Raw genomic sequence first — 15,120 nt, 5'->3', positions numbered from 1 at the left:
TCTGGGGTCTCAGAAAAGTGAATTTTAATGTCCTATGCAGTTAAAAACTCACATTTCGCCAAGACACTGTAAGACACGGGCTGTATTATAAAATGTTACATACAGAACAAGAGAGATTAATCTATAGCGAGGAAGCACGGGGTGTGTGCATCATGGGAACTGTAGTCAGTTTACACCCAGCGTTCCAAAACCTGCTGTAAAACGTTTTATTATTCTGTCGTTAACTGCACACATATAATCATAATCCATCACCGATGACTCAATGTAAGTGTCTTACAAACGATGTGAATAATTACTCAATGCAGCTCAAATTTTTTATTAAAGACCACTAGAGGGCGCGTCATCACTTTACATCTCCCCTTGCTTTTATGACGTCAGAGTAGACGTTGCTGACGCAGACACTTAAATAGTCAGTGATCGATTCCACCTCATCAGAGTAGCTAGTGACTTCTGGATTTGACACACGAATTTAGAGAAAACAAGTAAGTCCATAATAGGGATAGAATTTAGAGTTGGAATTTTCTAAAACTATTCTGTATTGCTGTCTTTGACAAAAACACCTCCAATTGAAGACAGAATACAGTACATAATTCTCTCAGAACTTTGTTTAACCAGGTTAGAAATTATTTCCAGGTTGAGAGCGATACTGGTTGATTACAGGACTAGCTGTGATCAGTGATCTGGGTAATATGAGTTATTGGGTGAACCTCCTCTTCATCAGTGATTTAATACTAACAATAATGATACTAATAATAATTTTTGATTATTCTGCTTGCTGTTTTGTAAAGTGTTATCTAAATATAGGCCAACTGTGCTGCTAGGCTACTGTAGGTATACTAAAGGCCGAACTGTTCTAGCTAGAAGTTTGGCCTACAGTAGCTAGGTTGTTGTAAAGTGTTCTGCAGCTATAGGTGTGCTGTGTTGTAAAGTACTTGTATACAGCTACAGTGGGTTAATGTCTACTGCTGTATGTTGTAAGGTTCTGTACAGCTAGATATAGGCCTAATGTTCTGTGTTGTAAAGTGCTGTATAGCTACAGTATGCTTACTGTGATATAAAGTGGTATATAACCTATTGAAGGAGCACAGTAGCCTACTGTATTGCTCTGCTATTGATGCAGTAGCCAATAGGGGTGTGCCCCAACGGTATTCGGATGAGTACAAATAGTAGCTTTTTCCCGAATAGTAAATTCGTACGAATATTGGAAAAAAAATATTCGGGAGGGGGAGAACAGTCAAATACTGTATGAGCGAGCGGTGCGCGCACGTTCTGTCTGCTTGTTGACATGACACGACGAGGGAGAGAGAGAGAGAGAGAGAGAGAGAGAGAGAGAGAGAGAGAGAGAGAGAGAGAGAGAGGGAGAGAGAGAGAGAGAGAGAGAGAGAGAGAGAGAGAGGGAGAGAGAGAGAGAGAGAGAGAGAGAGAGAGAGATCTCACACCTGCTGTCTGTCTAGACGTCTAGACAACGCGGAGAGGGAGAGAAAGCTTGGAGCGCGCTGATAGTAGCACTAGGCAGCAACGAACGTGAGCAGCACCGAGGGCGTTTGTCCTTAGTTCACTGGTTTATTGAGACAGTTATTGGATTTTGTTTTCTTGTCGTAGTTTACCTGCTGCAATAGCCTATGTGAACTGTAGCGTTTGTTTGTGCAGTGGAGGACCGGTAGCTGTTAGCTCAGTGTAGTATATCTAGCTAACGCTCGCTATTTCAGCTACGCATGCTCAGCCTCTCACTAGCCTATACAATGTCCGGCGATTTTGAAATATGAAATATCCTAATTATGAAAGTATATTTTAACAACTGAAACACAAATGATCAAATGTTTGATCCATGTCGTTCAGTTATCAGCACAACAGAGTAGGTCCTAGTCTAGTGTAGGCCTAGGATAGGCTATTATCAAAGTCCTTATCTCTGATATAACAATAATAAACTATTTAAACAGATTAAAAAAATAAGAATAAGAATAATTTCACTACAATACCCCACTTACCCATGGTTTAAGCACTGTTGAAAGTTGAGTAGGCTATAGGCCTACAATTAGGCCTAGTCATTTTCCTCGGCTTATTAGCCTAGGCTACATTTAATTTGGCTTTGTCATATTTGCTGTGCAAATGCATGATTGGTTGAATATGTAGCTTATCAATTGAATATTTGGGTTGTTGGAATATTGTTTATTGAACATTTGTAATGTTATTTTCGTTCATAGTCCTAGCGCATAGGCCCGAACGCTTTTTTGAACCATTTAGGCCTACGCTTTATTGTAGTGGCTCACACATCCTAATTTGCATTGACCTATATAATTTGTGTTTAATGGTTGTGCTGAAGCAGTGACATGATATGACCCCTCCGATTTGTTTGGAAAAGGACATAGAAAGCAGAAACTTTGGATTACGGACTCGAGGATCCTGACAACTTTCTGAGTTATTTCTGGGTTAACAAGCACACAGTGTTTAAAAAGCCTTTAATCCATCGGGCTATATAGGCCTACAATAAAAACACCAACATGTTTCGGTTTTTATTATAGCCTACATATGGATTAAAGGCTTTTTAACCACTTTTCCACCCAATAAGTTAATCAATTTGACCGAGCGCGTTCTCACGTTCCGCAGATAAAATGCAACCGGGCCAAACTAACACAAACCCTACAACATAGGCATGTATTAGTTTAGAGTTTAGTTTATTGGTTTGAGTGTAAAATGTTTATCTTTTCAATTATATTTATAGTAATACATGTTTATTGCTGGGTTTGTGAAAACCATTACATCACGCTGCCTGTGTCACATGGTTGCAGATAATATATTAGATAGTATGACACGGGAGAAATAGCGCTACTATAGCTGTTCTAGCAAAGTTGCTATGAGGACTTATATTTTGATTTAGAAAAATGTTTTTCAGTTTCTAACTAAATGTAGAATGTCCCCCAGTGGTGGTGGTGGGGTTGTGACACTTCATAGTTTGTTAAAATAAAAACATACAGGATGATGAGGAGGAATTATACTTCATAATTAATGATAATAATAATATATAAACAGCAATTCTGATGTGTTAAGCACAGCAATTGCAATGCCAATTAATATTAGGCTAAAGAAATGACCTTTCCCCTCAGTTTAAACCGTTTTGAACCGACTTCCGGTTTAAGACCCGCCCACTTCCGAATCCGAATAATTAGTTGTCAAATACAGATACAAATACAAATAGTGGGCTCCCGGCACACCCCTAGTAGCCAGTGCACTGTGGCATCTTGTAAAACTGAATTTACTGTATGTGTAGGAGTACTGTACCATGATAGGAGTAGCCAGTGCACTGTGACATCTTGTAGCCTACCTTTTAGCCATATTATCATCCTACTGCTCAAATGTAGCATGTAAGTTCCATCTGAATGAGCTTGGTTTGACTTAGGAAACAAGCTAGCTAGCTACTATTGTGCACAATGGTAGGGTGGACAATAGAACGTGACCAATCTGACCAAATTTGCAGGACAGAACGGTAACGCTTCATAATACAGCCGGTGTCTTACCCGTGTCTTACAGTGTCATACCAGTGTCTTACCCGTGTCTTACCAGTGTCTTACCAGAGTCTTACCAGTGTCTTACCAGAGTCTTACCAGTGTCATACCAGTGTCTTACCCGTGTCTTACCAGTGTCTTACCAGAGTCTTACCAGTGTCTTACCAGTGTCTTACCAGAGTCTTACCAGTGTCATACCAGTGTCCTATCCGTGTCTTACCCGTGTCATACCAGAGTCTTACCTGTGTCTTACCAGTGTCTTACCAGTGTCTTACCCGTGTCTTACCAGTGTCTTACCCGTGTCTTACCAGAGTCTTACCAGTGTCTTACCAGAGTCTTACCTGTGTCATACCAGAGTCTTACCAGTGTCTTACCAGAGTCTTACCTGTGTCATACCAGAGTCTTACCAGTGTCTTACCAGTGTCTTACCAGAGTCTTACCTGTGTCTTACCAGTGTCTTACCCGTGTCTTACCAGTGTCTTACCAGTGTCTTACCAGTGTCTTACCAGTGTCTTACCAGAGTCTTACCAGAGTCTTACCAGAGTCATACCAGAGTCTTACCAGAGTCTTACCAGTGTCTTACCCGTGTCTTCCAGTGTCTCATCCGTGTCTTACTGGATACTTACATGTAGGTACGGGGTACTTTCCGGGTACTTACATGTAGGTACGGGTTACTTACCGGGTACGTACATGTAGGTACGGGGTACTTTCCGGGTACTTACATGTAGGTACGGGTTACTTACCGGGTACTTACATGTAGGTACGGGGTACTTTCCGGGTACTTACATGTAGGTACGGGTTACTTACCGGGTACGTACATGGCGTGCACAGTAGCATAGGTATTTTTACTTACAGGTAGGTACGGGGTTCTTACAGGTAGGTTTGGAGTACTTACATGTAAGTACCCGGTAAGTAGGCTACCCCATAACTACCTGTAAGTACCCGGTACCCCGCACTTACATGTAAGTACTCGGTATGGGTAAGACACTGGTAAGAGAGTGTAAGACACAGGTATTACACTGGTAAGACACTGTAAGACACAGGCTGTATTATAAAGCGTTACCGACAGAACGAGACAGATTAATCTATTGACATAGCGAGGAAGCACGGGGTGTGTGCATCATATGAACTGTAGTCAGTTTACACCCAGTGTTCCAAAACCTATTGTAAAGCCTTTTATTCTGTCTTTAAACTGCAACATATAATCAAAATCAATAAACAGTGACTCAATGTGTCTCAGAAACTATGTGAATAATAACTCAATGCAGCCCAAAACATTTTTTATTTTATTTATTACTAATAAGAACCACTAGAGGGCGTTTCGTCACTCCCCTTGCTTTTATGACGTCAGAGTAGACGTTACTGAGGCAGACACTTAAATAGTCAGTGATCCGATTCCACCTCATCAGAGTAGCTAGTGACTTCTGGATTTGACACACTAATTTAGAGAAAACAAGTAAGTCCATAATAGGGATAGAATTTAGAGTTGGAATTTTCTAAAATCATTCTGTATTGCTGTCTTTGACAAAAACACCTCCAATTGAAGACAGAATACAGAACATTTCTCTCAGAACTTTGTTTAACCAGGTTAGAAATTATGTCCAGGTTGAGAGCGATACTGGTTGATTACAGGACTAACAGTGATGTGTATGGGTAATATGAGTTCCTGGGTGAACCTCCTCTTCATTAGTGATTTAATAATAATAACAATAATGATAATAATAATTTTAGATTGTTTTGCTTGCTGTTTTGTAAAGTGTTATCTAGTTACAGTAGGCCTACTGTGCTGTGTTGTAAAATCCTGTATATCCAAATATAGGCTGTAGTATTGCTGTAATATAAAGTGGTATATTAACCTTTTGAAGGAGCATGGTACTGTATTGCCCTGCTATTCATGCAGTAGCCAGTGCACTGTGGCATCTTGTAAAACTGAAGTTACTGTATGTGTAGGAGTACTGTACCATGATAGGAGTAGCCTGTGCACTGTGCATCTTGTAGCCTACCTTTTAGCCATATTATCATCCTACTGCTCAAATGTAGCATGCTCAATCAAGTTAGTAGTCAAGTGGAAATGAAATAAGACCTATTAGGGGACTGGAGAGGGCATGCAGTGTATGCTGTGACAGAAATCATCAGCACTAGCCTACTATCTAGCCAACTATCTAGCCTACTATTTTCCCTGTAGCGTACCAGATAGCTACAGACACTCAAAACTGACCAGCAGACTGGTAGCTTTGACCAGCAGCTTTGCTACCTTCTCATCCTGTTCCTTTCTCTCCTCTTTTCTTGCTGCTGCCTTTATGTTTGCAATACATGATGACTGTTCACTCTGCGTGCAGCTTGTTAGTCTCTTGATGCTCAGACGCTTTGCACCTAAACTACCTGTATACAGTAGCTAGGTATGGGCCCACTGTTCTGTGTATTAAAGTGCTGTATGACTACAGTATGCTTGCTGTAATGTAAATTGGTACATAACCTATTAGGAGCAGTACTGTACTGTGATGTATTGTATTGCTCTGCTATTAATAGCAGTAGCCAGTTCACTGTGACATCTTGCAACACTGAAACTATGTATAATCGTACTGTGCCATGCTAGGAGTAGCCAATGCACTGTGATATCTTATGATCACTGTACTACAGTGTATTGACTGCATGAATGTGACCCCGGTGTGACTGACTGGTTGTCCCTGTGCCCCCCTGACCCCCATAGCCTTTAGGAATGACAAAGCCCTGCGAGACTGTCTGGATGGAGGAGCAGCTGCAGAACGTGGCCAGAGACATGGGCCGCCGGATAGCCAAGATGAAGAGGGAGTTGAGGGAGGAAGACGAGCGGAGGAGGAGGCAGGAGAAGGAGATGAGGAGGAGCGAGACAGCCAGGATGGTAGAGGAATACCTGAAGGACAGAGAGACGCAGAGCCAGGAGAGGGAGAGGGACCTCGTCGGCTCACAGATGCCCAGATTGAGGAGGCAGGCGTGGGTGGAAGATGAGGGGAGGGGGAGGCAGGAGGAGGAGAAGAGGAGACCCGGGAAGTCGGAGGAGATGGAGCGCATTCAGGTCCTCCTGACGAGATCGATGGATGACCGGATGACCGCGTTGAGGGTCGAGTTGAGGGAGGAAGATGAGGGGAGGAGGAGTAAGGAAGAGGAGAGGAGTAGGAACGAGATAGCCAAGATGGTTAATAAATGCCTGGAGGAGAGAGGGGAAAGGAGCCAGGAGAGAGAGAAGTACCTCCTGATCAGGGAGTTGGACCAGCGGATGTCCAGGTTGAATGTGGAGTTGAGGGAGGAAGAAAAGGGGAGGAGGATTGAGACGGCCAGGATGATGAAGGAGAGAGAGGTAAAGAGCCAGAAAATGGAGCAGATGCAACTGGAGAACATGATGGCCGTCATGATCAGGGAGTTGGACCAGAGGATGAAAAGGTTGAGGACGGAGTTGAGGGAGGAAGATGAGGGGTGGAGGGGGGAGACAGCCAAGATGTCTGAAATTGCTGTTCAGTGTCCCTCTAGGGAGCTGGCGACCAGTGACCAGCGGCCATCTCAGACATCTGGGGGCATCTTTGCTCGCCTGAAAAAGATGTGGAGTGAATTTAAGATGAGACAGCAGGAAAAGAAAGAGAAGAGGAAGGCCAGGCAAGAGGAGGAGAAACAGAAAAAGAAAGAGGAGAAAGATAGAAAGCAGAAAGAAAAGGAACTGAAAGAGATGAAGCCTCTAGAGAAGCACCGGAAGAAAAACAAGAACTTCCTGACCTTCATAAGGTACATGGAAATGGTGGACAGCAAAGAGAAAGAGGAGAAGGATAGAAGGGAAATGGAAAAGCAGAAAGAGAAGATGGCTGTAAAGTACCGGGAGGAAACCGAGGACATGAAAAAGTGGAAAGAAGAGGAGGAGATGAAGAAGGCCAGGGGAGAGGAGGAGAAAGAGAAACAGAAAGAGGAGAAAGAGAAAGATGACGAAAAGGGAGAAACAGGAAAAGAAGGGAGAAACAGTAAAATAAGACGCAGGATCTGCTGGTAGAGGAAAAAGAACAACCATTGCAAAGGTGAGAGTATAGCCACATAGTATACCTTTAGCATCACCTGTGTTTTCTTCACAGTATTTGAAAACACACAAGCAAAATCAGTGACTGACAATATACTGTGGATATGTGAATGTATTTGTAATGACAGTCACTGACCCAGACGTCTGTGTCTTTGTCCTCTTGCAGATTTTTAGATATTTTCAAAAATATCAGAGACCAACACCCTCAGACAGACAGACAGACAGACAGACATCACAACAATTGTGCAATGTTCTATAATACTTACCATAAGGTTTATTTTCAGATGTGGGGGTAAGTGAGAGTCAACCTCAAATTTTCAAACATGCTTAATTTTGGAACCATTGTAGAAAAACATTTAAGGTGTAATTTCCAACAAAATTGGAGATGCACACTCATTTAGTGATACTTTTAAGAATGCCAGAACCAAGGATCAAGGTCACGGTCAAATTACGTAGCATGTACTCTTTATGTTCTGCTTGAGTGCCACCTGGGTTGGAAGAATGTTCTCTAGTTCCAGACTTGTGCGGAGAGCTCTTTCCTGGCATCTTTTATGTCCTTGCTGCTCACTTGTTGGGGTGATATATCAGCACCACACATCTCTGCAGCAGTAACACTGATTCTTCACTGACCTCACTTGGCATAGCGGTTCATTGAAAGCATCATTGACCAATGGGGAGTCTTTCGTCGTTTCCCAGGCAGTCTTCTACTGTCCTCCACCAACCAATACTGAATGCGACAGTGTTGGGTTCATTGTGGCAAGAACCATTGGTATACAGTTAGGTCCATAAATATTTGGACATTGACACAATTTTCATCATATTGGCTCTGTACACTACCACAATGGATTTTAAATGAAACATTAAATATGTGCTTTAAATGCAGAATTTCAACTTTAATTCTGGTATTTACATCCAAATCAGGTGTAGGAATTACAACAAATTTTATATGTACCCAACCTCCCTTTTAAAGGACAAAAGTAGTTGGACAAACTAACAAAATTATGAATCAAATTGCCATGTTTAATATTTGGTTGCAAATCATTTACAGTCAAATCCAGCCTGAAGTCTGGAACCACAGACATCACCAGACGCAGGGTTTCATCCCTGGTGATGCTCTGCCAGGCCTCTACTGCAACTGTCTTCACTTCCTGCTTGTTCTTTGGGCCGTTTCCCTTCAGTTTTGTCCTCAGGAAGTGAAATGCATGCTCAGTTGGATTCAGGTCAGGTGTTTGACTTGGCCATTGCAGAACATTGCACTTCTTTGCCTTGAAAAACTCTTGTCTTGCTTTCGCAGTATGCTTTGGGTCATTGTCAGGGGCATAGATTCACTTTTATTCCCATGGGTTTTTTTCACCTCAAAGGGGCCCCTAGCCTGTCTGTCAATCAAAAATATGTTTCTAATAATATATTCATTAAAATAGCCTATTGAATTTATCTTAATTTGTACCAGCTGAAACATATAGCTGTGATATACTGGAGCTATATAAACTTATTTCTACATAAGAACGAGGACCGGGGATAACAAAAGACGTGTTCTTTATTATAAGAGACCAGACTAAACATGACACAGCACTTCCAGGCATCAACTGCAGTTACGTAGTCACCAGTAGGCCTAGTATGTGCTAGAACTCCACAACAAATAGTATAGCCATACTAATGTACTGTAAGACAAATCACTAGGCTCAATAGGCTATACGGTATTTTCACTCAATTCGCTCAGAGGCAACAGGTCATGGTAAAAGCCTAATAGTCCAATGTAGGCTACTCAAAAAATTTGTTTAACACATGAAAATGACAAAAAATATTTAAAAGTAGGCTATTCTTGGAATGTGTAGACTATCTGAACCGTGTTCTTCTTTTCTTCATCCTCGCAAATGTCTCAATTAGGCCTACATTGCTTAAGTCCACCCTCTGTCATTTCTCTCAATAAAACGCAGTGGATATACACCGAGACTGACTAATGCCCCACAATATATTAAAACATAGTAGTCCTAGTAGTTTTGTTACCAAAAAAAATCAAAACAGGATATTTCAATTCCCTACTAACCCTGATAGCTCGCCTCAGACAGTGGACTGGACACGATGAATAGCAGCCGACTGGCGTTACCTCAGACAAGCAGCAGACACGTGCCAACAGTTTCGTTATATGTGTATGACTATGACCAAGAGACAGCTTAACTATCAAAAAAGTGAAAATATAGAGAGGGAAGATAAAAGAAAATACTGCAGTGCCATTCCTTACACGCTGATGAGCTGGCAAGTTAGCCTACTAGCTAGCGTCCAGGTGAGGCTGAAGAGTGTCCCGTAACACAAGGTGCACAGTTTCATCTAGAGAGGAGAGAAAGAATTTGCTTAGTGACACCTTACAAGCTAAGGAGCTGCAGGTGTTGGCTCAACTTGGCCGATGTTAACTCAAGCAGTGGACATACGCCGAGTCTGACTCATGCCCCACAATATTAAAACAGTAGTCCTAGTTCTGTTACCAAAAAAATCAATCAATTCCCTACTAACTAATGAGCCTGATAACCCGCCTCAGACAGTGGACTGGACACGAGAAATAACAGCTGACTGGTGTTACCTCAGACAAACTCGTACTGCGACTGACTGAGGCAGAGAGAATCGTGTGAGGGATTTAGTGCGAAACTGTTCTCTGAAAAAGTCTGGAAAACCTAAACCCAAATTTACTAAAACACAAGCATGTCTGTGATTGGTTGTAAGCTGCGCAGCCTGCGCATGCGTGGTTTCATTTAGTGGAAGCTCCAGACAGAGCGCGTGCAGCAGCAGACTGCCTCGCTGGGGCGACTTTCAAAGTCAGACTGAGACTCGGCTCTCGCTGTACTCGGCTCTCGTGATCTCGCTTGTAAACAGAGGAACTGGTTATGTTAGATCTTTTGTGAACACAATCATCCCCCCCAAATGACCAGAAAAACTCACAAGATCGATTAATGGTCACCTTTATCTAATATAAGTCAACACGAGGCACACAGCAAGTCAGCGTCAACATGCTGTCATAACGTTCGCTCGTGCTACTGTAGCTACCACGTCACTGCAGCCAAGATTGTTTGCTGCAAGCATGGGCATCATAAATAAATGCTAATCAAAACATGGTTTACGACTGTTGTGCGCTAGCTCACTTTACATTGTATGCTGCTTTCATTCATTATATTGCTCTCGTTCAGTTGTAGAAAAGCCATATATTTCTATTGCTAGCCAGCTAACCTATATAACGTCAGTGAGACAGCAGCCTCTCTGTCAGAACATACCGGTAGATGGGGTAACAGTTAGTCTAACGTTAGAGAATGCAATTTACGAAGATGTTTTCACTCATGAGATTAAGCAACGATGCCCTGTTTAGTTGTAGGCTAGCCAGCTATTTCTAGTTAACGTTACAGGCAGTCAGTGTTGATCCAAGACTGCAGCATCAGCCTCAGTTAAGACGAATAACTAGTCTAACAGCCTATGGCACACTTTCCAATCATATAGTATGGATAAATCAAATTAAACAGACGTATACTGAAATTAAAATGTATGTAGAAAATTTTGACTGTAGTGTCTCCCCTTAAAGCACATCTTGTTTAATTTCAAATCCATTGTGGTGGTATAAATGGTTGCCACAATGAACCCAACACAGTGTATTACTCTCCCATTCCTTCATGGTTTCAGGGCCGACTGCTGGCATAAACACTAGTTCATGTTGTAGCTGGTAACCTACAGATTATATATTGATGGACTCATCCCTATAGAGTGCCTAAGTGGAAACAGGAAGATTGGCCAGCCGGTGATTATCTAAAAAGAATGCAGCCACAACCAAACACCTAATTAGCAGGCATATCTCAGAATCAAAATATCCCACACAAGGTTTTGGTTAATGTCAGCTAGCTAATATTAGCTAACTTGCGAGTTAACAGAGATCAGTAAAATTTATGTTTTAGATTGACAAACACATGTTGTGGTCATGGCACAATTAAAACGGGATCAAAAAATTATTTGTCATCCACCGTTCACTACCATCCATATTTTTTCCAATTTAAAGGACAATGCTCGTTTTTGACAACCTGGACCTTATTTACGACATATTATAAGACGTTTGACTCACCGAGATCACTTTGGCGTAGTTCGGAGGCATGTAGAAGAAATTAAAAATCCAGCGCGAGCCAGTATATCCATGTAATGGCGGTGGTCGGGGCACTTAGAATGCAGTTTCTAAAAATCTATTTTCTGCCGCGAAACGGTTGTTTTCATCAATCTGTCTTGATGAATCGCTAGTTGTGCTTACATAGAGCATAGGCCTGTTGTGGTTTTCACATGCCATGATCTTTAGAAACGTCTTTCGAAACGAAATAGCTTCCTCACCAAGGCTCCGAACCGGTTAAAGGAACGGAAACGAAAACCGAAAACGAACGGTATTTTACGAGGAACAGAAACACGAACGAAAACGAAATGGTCTTTAATTGTTCCAGAACAGAAACGTTAATTTGAAATCTTTAAAACCGGTTAATAACGTTATTTTTTCGTTCTTTGTAGTAGGCCTATATAACTTAAAAAATATTTAAAAAAAGAAGAAAGCTGAGCCTTTTATGGCCGAATAGGCTAAATTAAATTTATTAAATTTGTAGCCTACATCAATCAAAAATTGAGGATGTTTCTCAAACTCTGCAAGCTAAGATGCATGGCTATTCTTGATGTTTCCCAACCACTCAGCGGCAGCCAATTTGCACGCGTTGCGCAGGGCTGTCACACACTCTCCTTTGTTTGCCAGTGCAAAACAGTAGTTCAGCCTGTCCTTACAGCTTATTACTTAGCAAAGATATCAATGTGATTTATTTGGTTTAATTGAAGAAGAGTAGGCTAGCCTGTAATGTTTCAGTAGGCTAAAACTAGATTTCACATAAAGACCGCGGATGTCAGAGTGGGCAATAACGTTCAAAGGCAAATTTATTCCAACATTGGTCCACAAAGAATGATGCAAATAATAAAGTGAAAGAAATAATAGCCTACTGTGCAAATATAATGTTTTATATGGACCTGCCTACTGTGCAAATATAATGTTTTATATGGACCTGCGTGTCTGCAATAAAGTTCCTCTATCTTTATAACCAACATTCAGCGGAAGCCAATTTTCACTCGTAGCGCATCTCGCTCCAAGTATGGTTTGGCTATTTAAAACATGGAGTACTTTGTGACAGTTGCTTGGATGTATACTAGTATCTATACTAGGATGCATAAACCAGGATGCATAAACCTATGTTTTGCAAATTTAATGGTCTACCTCCTTCAGAGTTCTACTCGGCAATTAGGCTGTGAAAGCGAGCGCGCCTCTTGGAATCTAGTCATAGCCTATTGTTGCACAGGTTTCCGTCACGTCTTGACTTTCACAAACCAAATGATTAGGCTACATTAATTAATATGAGCACACTTTAGTGACAATGTGCCGTGCAACCCTGATCATTGAATAGCATAAGTTAAATTATTTTAATATTAAAGACCGCGGATGCCAGACGATAGGCTACGTATTAGGTGTATAGGCGCCAAATCCGGAGCTCCCATACAAAAGGAACGCAGCATAAACAATAGGGATTGCGCAGATGAATGAATGAGGTGACTAATTATTTATAAATAACATAAAACATAAAACGAAATAATAAACAAACAATAGGCCTACAGGCGCAGAATAAAATAGCTTGCAGCAACAGTAGCCTACAAGAAAATATTTTTAAAAGGATGATAAGCTATGATGATGATTTAAGATAGACCTGTGCATAGTTTACGGTGTGGATTAAGGGCATACGGGAATAGGACTAATGTTGCGTATTTCTTGTAAAATAATCAACAAGGCTACACTACAGCACACATCACCAAGGCTAATATTGTTGGCAATAAGGCCACCACACACCACAACCCTAGACTTGTTGATTAGGTTATAGCCTACCTTACAAGAAATACTGTAGGCCTATAGAGTCTTAATAGGCTACCCCCGGAACGGTGAACGGAATGTTATTTTTCGTTCTTAACCGGTTCAGGAACGCTATGTTGGTGGCGGAACACGAGAACGGAAACGTTAAATATGCTGGTTCTGCTCGGAGCGAACCGATTGAAAAATAATTTCGTTTTTAAGCCCTGTTCCTCACTTGCTCCAGCACGAATTCGCACAGCGCGCAATCGTTGCTCCAGCACGCTGTGCGCATGCGTGCTGGAGCAAGTGAGGAAGCTATTTCGTGTCTAAAGACGTTTCTAAAGATCATATTACAGAGGCATGTGAAAAACAACACAACAGGACTATGCTCTATGTAAGCACAACTAGCGATTCATCAAGACAGATTGATAAAAACAACTGTTTCGCGGCAGAAAATCGATTTTTAGAAACTGCATTCTAAGTGCCCCGACCACCGCCATTACATGGATATACTGGCTCGCGCTGGATTTTAAATTTCTTCTACATGCCTCCGAACTACACCAAAGTGATCTCGGTGAGTCAAACGTCTTATAATATGTCGTAAATAAGGTCCAGGTTGTCAAAAACGAGCATTGTCCTTTAAGGTCCCATGGTGGTTTTCACTTCCTGCTTCCGCTTAGCACTCTATTAGTGGAGAGCACCCTCTACCTGCATGAAATGTTTGTTTTTTCTTTCAAAGCATATATAAAGTAAATGTTTGTTGCATTCCGAATCGCATATCTCTACCTTTTACTACCAGTACGTACTACAGCTGCCCATTGAAAGTACGTACTTTGCATGCAATACACATGCAATTGGGATATACTACCTTGTCATAACACTGCGTCTTGGAATTTCACCACATCCGTCGCTGTCCATGAAGTGACATTTGTCCACAGCTGGGATTCATCAAAACGCCTCCGGCATGACTCGCACATGTGACATAATTCCCGCTGAGCACAGGATGACAGTGCAGGTGATTGCACTGGACTGTTACTCTCTGCAGGTGCACTGTTGACTGAAGGACAGTTCTCCAGGTCTAGAGGGTGTGCTTGTAAAAAAGTAATTTATCTGGTCTTCAGCAGGTGTCACAGATTTCTCTTGGAGATGTTTCCGTCAGGTGTACTACAACAATCCCCCCGCCTAAGCACTTATTGTATTTTATTGTATTATATTATATTGCACTGTACTTTAGATTGCTATTCTTGCACTTTGCCTTCAGCACTAGATTATGCTCGTAGTCACTTGTTTTAGAGGGAAGATGCACTTGTGAGTTCTGGCAAGTAGTAGTACATTGGCTCTTCCTACGTTAAATGCAATTATTGTTAGTCGCTATGGATAAAAGCGTCTGCTTAAAGACTGTAATGTAGTGTAATGTAAATGTGTCTGCTGAAACTTGTCATATTTCTACTGGCCACCCTGTCTGGATCACTTCACATGGCCATCTGCACTTATCGGCTGTTGCGTGTTCAGCTTCTCTTTTGAGATTAGTAGATGAGCTGATAGTAGATGTACTAGTAAATCGGCTCGTCTAGGCTCGGCTCAGCATGTCTGTGGTGTACAGCCCTTTACCAGGCTTGTAACTGACATGCAGATTGTAGGACTGTAGTCTCATCATTGTCCTCTTGGAGGAGCTTTTTGGAGAG

Source organism: Borostomias antarcticus, assembly GCF_949987555.1.
Source record: "Borostomias antarcticus genome assembly, contig: scaffold_60, whole genome shotgun sequence".
Classification (NCBI taxonomy): domain Eukaryota; kingdom Metazoa; phylum Chordata; class Actinopteri; order Stomiiformes; family Stomiidae; genus Borostomias; species Borostomias antarcticus.
Note: the sequence above shows the minus strand (reverse complement) of the source record.